Here is an 8187-nt window from a genome sequence, read left to right on the forward strand (position 1 = left end):
TTGGGATTTCTTTAATCTGTGGAACAATTTGAGAAAATTAATATCATAATTACATCCAAGTTTCAAGTCCAAGAGCATATGTCTCTCCATTTACTTATGTATTTTATTTCTCTTATCAGCTTTGTATAATTTTCAATGTACTAATCCTACACATGTTAGAATTTTGACCAAAGTATCTAACTTTTGGAGCAATTTAAAGGTAACCCTATATTTAAGCTTTCAATTCGTCTTTGCTAATAAATACAACAAATATAATCAACATATAGACCTTGTATTCTGTTAATACAGAATTTATTAAGAGAATGTTATAAATGTCTGTTGGACGATGTTTTTTATTCCTAGGAACTTTGGTGTACATTTCTTAGTATTTTCTGTGTAAACAAGCATGTCTTTTGTGAATATAACAGTCTTAATTTTTCCTTTTAAATCTAAATGCATTTTAATTCCTTAATTTATTTTGCTTATAGCATTGGCTAGGACTTCTAGTGAAATCTTAAATAAGAAGAGTGACACTAGGTGTCCATGACCTGTTTCAAATTACAAGGAAGAAGCTATTTAGTCTTTTTTTAAGTGTGAAGTTAGGTGTAAGTTTTGTTGATGTTATTTGTCAGGTTAAGGATGTTTTCTTCCATTCTGAAATTTCTCAGAGATTTTATCATTAATGCATATTGAATTATCTTAAATGCCTTTTAAGCATATGTTTATATCATTTGGTTTTGCTTCTTTATTCTATAAATATGAAAGATTCTATTGACTCATTTTGAAAAATAGCTTTATTTAGGTATAATTTAACTACCATAATACTCATCTATTTAAGTATACATTTTAGTTATTTCAGAAAATGTATATAGGTGTGCAACCATCATGAACATTTGGTTTCAGAATATTATCACCACCCCAAAGTGTTGCCTTTATGTTCATTCACAATTATTTCCTTCTTCCATTTTTAGCAAGTGGGGCAGGGGCAGGGAGAGAGAGAGAGAGGGAGGGAGAGAGAGACTATCTCAAGCAGGCTCTGCACTGTCAGCACAGAGCCTGATGGGAGCTGGAGCTTGAGCCCACAAATTTTGAGATCATGACCTGAGCCAAAAACAAGAGTCACCCACTCAATCAACTGAGCCACCCAGGTGTCCCAGATTAAAATTTTTAAGTTGAAAAGCTTCAGAAGTTTTAAAGGCATCCATATAAAGAATATATTTGTGATTTCAGGGAAGGGGGATTTTTAAAACAAGAAGATAAAAAGCATAAGCCATCATGGAAAAGCTGATAAAGTTGATTTACTTATTATTAAAACCTTCTTTGTATCAAAATATGATAAAGAAAATATTTTAATGCATACAAGCAATTAATATTCAAAATTTATGAAGATATTCAGTAAATCATTTAAAACAAAATAAAAATTAATACACAAATAATTATATAAAGTTACTTTCAATTATACTAGTAATCACCAAAGTTCAAAATTATGATTTATCATTCTATTATTGTGACCAAAATTAAACACGCACAAACAACAAACAAACAAAACAAACAAAAGACTTAACACTATCAAGGCTGGCAAGAATACACAATATCAGAAACCCTTATCCACTAATCCTAGAAGTGCAAATTAAATTGTTACAACTACTTTGAATAACTATTTGGCAAAATAGTTATTTAATAAAACTGAATAGACTTAAACCCTCACAGTTCCTCTACCAAGGGTTTACAATATTACAGTTTTTACCTGAGTGTAGGAAAACATTACAATACTATCAGAATGGGATTAAAACAAAATGGAAGTAGAGTAAATGGTGATATTGAGTAAGAACAAATCTTTTATTTGTAAAAAGAGAGATGTATTCAACATTTTTTTTTTTTTTTGAGAGAGTGTGTGAGGGAGAGGGGTAGGCGGAGAGAGAGAGAGAATCTTAAGCAGGCTCCATGCATGGAGCAGAACACGGGGCTCAATCTTACGACTGTGAGATCATGACCTAAGTTGAAATTAAGAGTGGGACACTTAACTGACTGAGCCACCCAGGCACCCCTCAGAATATTTTTCGGACTAGAGAAATACCTTCAGATTTATATGCTGAGTGCAATGATCCAGTTGACATGTATGAGATTCAAATGCTGGTAAGTAGATGTGGTGGTGAATGTCAATAGAAATTCTATGGAAATCCAGTGTTTTAGGAGATCATAGAATATCCTTATGGGAATAAAATAACCTCTCCTCCTGACTTCCTATCTCTATCTCCACAACACTTTACACTTTGCAAAAGATGTGCCTCCTCAAGCAATGGTTCTATAATAAGTTAATAATGACAATAACATTGACCAACAGTATTCAAGCCTTTATTATTTGGCAAAGCCTGTGCCCTGTAAGACATGTTGAGTGGCTAAATGATTTGCCCTAGATCATTCAGCTTAGGAACACAAGTGTAGAATTTAAAGCCGCATCTACTAACTACAACGTTCAACTTAAACCACTGTCATACTGCCCATCTGACAATCTATACACCCAATCTTCAACATGCAACTACTGCTCAAGTATTCTCCATATCATCATATAAGCTTTGTAATGTGGAATTTCCAGTCATATCAACTCTTTGAGATGGCAACCCTCAAGATTCACGTTTTTTATTAGATTGCAATAGGCTGTTTGACAATAAAGCAGAGAAGGAATCTGAGCTGAGATAGTTTTGTTTCTTTTATGTTTCTAGATCCATCCTTGTCCAGACTATACTTACTCTGATTTTTTTTATCTTTGCAGTTATATGAGCCAAGAGTATTTTTTTTCCTTAAAATAATTTGAGTTGGACTTCTTACACTTTCACCAAAAGGGACCAGTGTAATCCCATTCCCTTTCTTATATTCTCATTACAGTTTCTTCAGATATGACATTTAGGAAACTAGTATTGAACATTTTTGCATGCTTTTTCTATTTTTTAAACTGGAAGGTAAGGATTATGTCTTGTTCAGTTCTGGAGCATTGCTTTCCTTGATAATATGCTTTCTAAATTATTTTAGAAAAATTATTAATATACTAAAATTATTTTACTTATTTTAGAAAAATTATTAATATACTAAAAATGAATAAAAGTTGTGGCAGGAATTCTGGTGCTTCAATAATTGAGTTATTCTAAGACTGATATACTATGTTTTAATTTTTCCACTGGCATAATAGAGATTAAATAGCCCTAAAGTGTTAATTAGAGTCTAATATTTTTAGCATATGCAGATTAATTATATTGAGGGTTGTACATATACGGCTTCTCCATTTCTGCATGAAAATTTATTTCTGTCTAAATATGGGGTAAAGGTTTTCATTTTTTACATTAGCAATCAGAGTGACATATTAATTGCTAAAATCAATTACCATTCACAGAAATAATTTCCCAGATTTTTAACCTACCAGAATATATTGCATTTCCATGTTCTACACAATTTTAAGCAACAAGAATACCCATTCCATTTACTAATAAAATTCACATTTATTGAGGAAATATTTATGGTTATGCCAAAAATCAAATATGATTTTCTTCACAAATCAAGTTAAATTTTTTTAAACTGGAAACAAATTTTTATTACCCAAGTATTGTCACATAATTGAATATTTCTCTACCTTGCACACAACTGTTATTCTCCACAGAAAGGCTGTTTCTTAACTTCTCATGTGGTGATGGCAAGTGTTAAAATCCTGATTTTAACAGAAGAGTTAAGTGTAGTAAAAATGCCTCAGTGATTTCAGTTGAAAGGGGTACATTGGAACATGGCTTTTGCACTCAGTTATTAGGAATGTATAAATGTCTTTTTACTAAAAATGCAAAATAAATTATTTTTCAGCATGGAAGATGACAGCAGCAAACCATTATTGACTGTCAACTGAAACTAGTAACTCATGGCTATAGAGATTTTCTTCAACATCAGCCAGCCTTTTCTTCAGTCATTTTCTTCAGTTGACTTCCCTGAAGTTATTGGTGAGGGGCACTGCCTTGAGCTTTCTCTTTTAGTTCACTAATAGCGGCAATGAACTACTCTAGGAATTAGAACATGCCACCTGCTGTTCCACCCATTCCACCTACTCCAGGATCCTTCCCTTTGAAAATTTCTGTGACGACAATTTCTGCTATAGTTAACAGAGTGGCACTCCAGCAGCATCCACTAAAACAGTTTTTTCAACCACAGTTGGATCCATGATTCATTTTTCCATCATATTCACATCATCTCCAAACATGGTGTCATAACTAACTTCTCATTTCGTTTTTCCTTTTCATATATACTAGTTGTGATATCTAACTGCTTAATGATTTATTGAATACAGCTTTCAATTTGAGCCTTCCCACCTTTTTCCTTTCACGAGCATAGCATCATCTTTGATCACAATGACTTCTCCAACTTTTCCTCAGTCCTGAGGCTTAATATCTTTAAGATTTAGTCAATCCTTCTCCAAACATAGTACTACCAGTAGCAGTAGCCGTGTCTTTAATCTGGTTCTACTGTCACCCAAACCAAGAGCTTTGACCATTATACTCTGGAGACCAACTTTTAGCCTATTCAGAACTGATGTACTCAGACCTTCTCTATCAATATCTTTAGTGATTATGACCAAGGGCTTCTGGTGAGCATTGGCCATTTCAGAAGCAGATACAATTTACTGGATTCTAGAAATGTTCTATTCACTCAACAGAACATAGGCATCTTGGAATTCACATTTCTGATCTTTTGATGTATTCATAAAGTATGGAGAAATATAACCTCATGCCTTCAATAATCTCTACTCCACCATTTAGTACTTTCTCATCCTTTAATCTGGTAACACCCTTTCTTCTAGCCTTCTTCATGCATCAGAAATGATGTTATCAATTTCTTTGTCTCCGTTTTCAGGAATCATTGGAACTTGAGCAATTTCTTCCGGGGTCATCACAAGTTTAGACTGCTTCTTAAATTCAGCAATTACTACATCAAGAGATAACATCACACCTCTCCTTATTTACCCTAGATTGGCATCTTTGCTAACCTTCCAGAAGCTTTCCTTGGCAACCCAGCGTGTCAGTACACCAGCAGTAGTCGTGCCAGCCCCAGTCTCTTCATTTGCATTACTGGCAACATCTCAAACAAGTTTAGCACCAATATTTTTTATATTTAGCATTTAAGTCAATGGATTTTGTGATGGTCACACCATCTTTGCTGTTTGGGGACTTCCCCAGCTCTCTTCAATAATAGCTCATTATTTTACCTTTGGCTCACAGAAACAGCTGTAGCATGGGATAAAAGGTATACACTTTGAAGCATTATGAGTCGGGAATCTGCACCAAATTTTACATCCTTAGAATAAGCTGGAGTGAGATAAGGAGCTAGTGCCCTGGACTCTTGCCTTATCTGGCAAAGGTCTACAGGTAATCAAAGTATTTCTGTGGTGTGCAGGCTGGGCTCAGGCCCTTTGTGGAGAGGGAAAAACTGCATTTTTTGCTTTGTTATTCATTTAATCCTGAGCTATCCTGATTTAAATTTGAACACACTTAAAGAGAAGGCTGAGATGAGTAAAATTCATCTCCTATTTATATTATAAACATTATTTCATGCCCTTAGAGTAGATCCATTTGAACACAATTTTCTATTGAGTAAAATAGGGTCAACGTTTACAGTTGCAAATTAAGAACTGATGAAGCCTATAGATAAAATGTGCAAGTTATACTTTAGGCATTATTCCTGACTTATCAAGATGTCAGTAATTTATCTATCCTCAGTTTTCTGAGAACTGAATTGAAACTGACTTAATTTAAAAAATAGAGCAAAAAGCCTTCTGTGCACTCAACACTTGAGATATAAACTCACCCAAATAATATTCATTAAATTCACTAATCAGTAGATACTCTGACCTTAACTCAGACTACTGTTTTTTAGTGTATGAACAGTGTCCTTGTTCAAAAACCTTAAGAAACCCTCTGTATTTTATTTCAAACAATATATTGTTATTAATAATTAATTTTGCTTTAATAAGTTTTTCCCATGGCAGAAAAGCATGCAATGCTTAACAATTTTAAGATGGCTTTATCTACCTTGTGTTATAGTAAAAGCTAGTTTTCTAATTAACTATTGTGTAAATGTTTCATATTTTTCTAATACCTATCTAACCAATGACGTTAAAACTTGTTTCCTAAAATCCAAAGTGTCAATGTTTAATAAATGTGTTAATAAAGGTATGTGTATGTACGTGTAGGTGTAAATTATATATATATATATATATATATATATATATATATATACACACACACACACATATTTTAAACATTAAAGAAATTTTTCCATAATTTAAATTTTCTTTTTCCCAAATCAAATGTAAGCATAAGAGAGAGATAGGAGTTGTGTTTTTTTGTTTGTTTTGTTTTTTTGTTTTTTTCACTGCTGCCTCCCCAGTGCTTACAGCCATAACTTCTACACAAAAGTTTGGTCAGAATCTATGTTACAGTGTATGAATAAAATGTTACCCACTAAAGATCATGCAATCTCTGCCAATGTAAGTGAGCAAACAAAAAAATACTTGGCTGAGAAATGCTCATTGCTCATTTATAGCCTTTTACTCTATGAAGTTGGTTTTTGCTGTGGAATTTCAGCAGGGGGTTAAAAGTCCATGCTTATCTCTTCATTCAGCTCTGGGCTAGAGGAACCCTCAGCTTTCGCAGCAATTAGCCAACAACAGGGGCAATTCGTCCAGATGCTACATGAGACCGCTGGGGAGCTGGCGCATGTGGAGAGTGAGGTAGGTCCATAGACAAGGAGGCCCTGCAGATGAACTACCTCTAGGTGAAGCCACAGAAGGAAGCTATAAGGAGGTTGAAGGCCCTGGGCTTCTCAGGGAATCTGGTAATCCTGGTCTCTTTCTCTTGGGGGGTGGGGGGAGGGGAGGACTTGGCTGCCAATTTCCTCCTGAGTCAGAACTTTGATGAGGAGTGATGCTGGGAAGCCAGACTGCCCACAGATCAAGTGGATCTCCAACTCCACAAAAAAGTCGTGTGTGTGTGTGTGTGTGTGTGTGTTTATTTAAGAAGTGAAAGGAAATAAACTTTAAAACAAAGTTAAAAGTTAAAGTGGCCCCCATTCCCACCTTGGCCTGAGAAGTTCCGGGCCAGACAGCTGTCTCCCATCTCTTGCCCCAGCCCAGCCACCTCAAGGAGCTGGCAGAACCAAAGGCGACAGATGGGCTCCTCTTGTCCTGTGTCCCTCCTCCCTACAGCCAGATGGAGAAATGGATGTTTGCTCCCTCTGCCCCCAAAGAGCAGCTGACACTTCCCTGCCTCTCTTTCAGGGTGAAGGAAAGCTGGAGAGGCCTAGACTTTGATCTTCATTACAGCGAACCAAATCTTTTCTTCTGGGGTGAGCATTTGGAGGCCCAAGGTCCCCACCACAGTCAGGCCTTGACCTCCAGCTTGCAGCTGGAGAAGGAGGTCTGGTTTGTCCTACCTGAGGAAGGGATAAGATCAGAGCCACTCTGGATGTTGAGGGTTGAGGCCACCTTCTACCCCAGACTAGAACTGTCTCTAAGGTTTTGAAGTGACTAAAACTTGACAAGCCAGAAAAAAAGAAAGAAAGAAAGAAAGAAAGAAAAGAAAAGAAAGAAAATGGAAGGAAGGAAGGAAAGAAAGAGAGAGAGAGAAAGAAAGAAAGAAGGAAAGAAAGAAAGAAAGAAAAGAAAGAAAGAAAGAAAGAAAGAAAGAAAGAAAGAAAGAAAGAGGTGAAGGAGTCACCGCCCCCAGGTAAGATGCTGATGAGCTGATCCAGAAAGAGAGAATAATGCCCTGCAGCTGCTCTTCAAGGAAAAGGCTCCCATAACAGGCAATGGTGGTCTCGTGGGTCAAATTTTGGACACTTTACAGCTGCGGGGGAGAACAAATGGCCCCGAAGACGTTCAGTTGGGAGGATGCTAGTATTGCTACAGCTTTCGACCATGGCAGGTGTCAAGTTGTCGCCCAGGGTTGCACCCTGAAGCCCCTGCCCTCTTCCAGTCCCCCTCTGAGCTCTGAGAAGGCCGCAGCTTTGCACTCGGGGCATGCGCAGTTCACCTCCTGGTTTGGCGTCAGGTGCTGCCTTTCTTGAAAGGGGCGCGGGCCTTGCTAGGCCTCTGGGGCGAGGAGCTGCTGCACTGTGAGTGTGATTGTGGGATTCTGTGTGGAGAAGTTGTGGCGGGGACGGCGGGGGGGGGGGGGG

At 36.7% G+C, this 8187-nt stretch overlaps 1 pseudogene; it reads right to left on the reverse strand.

Moving 5' to 3' along the window:
- Nucleotides 1–4197: 4197 nt before the first annotated feature.
- Nucleotides 4198–5445, reverse strand: LOC132695326 (60 kDa heat shock protein, mitochondrial pseudogene; annotated as a pseudogene).
- Nucleotides 5446–8187: the final 2742 nt, after the last annotated feature.

Source organism: Panthera onca, chromosome B4 (genome assembly GCF_046562875.1).
Source record: "Panthera onca isolate mPanOnc1 chromosome B4, mPanOnc1 haplotype 2, whole genome shotgun sequence".
NCBI classification, from domain to species: domain Eukaryota; kingdom Metazoa; phylum Chordata; class Mammalia; order Carnivora; family Felidae; genus Panthera; species Panthera onca.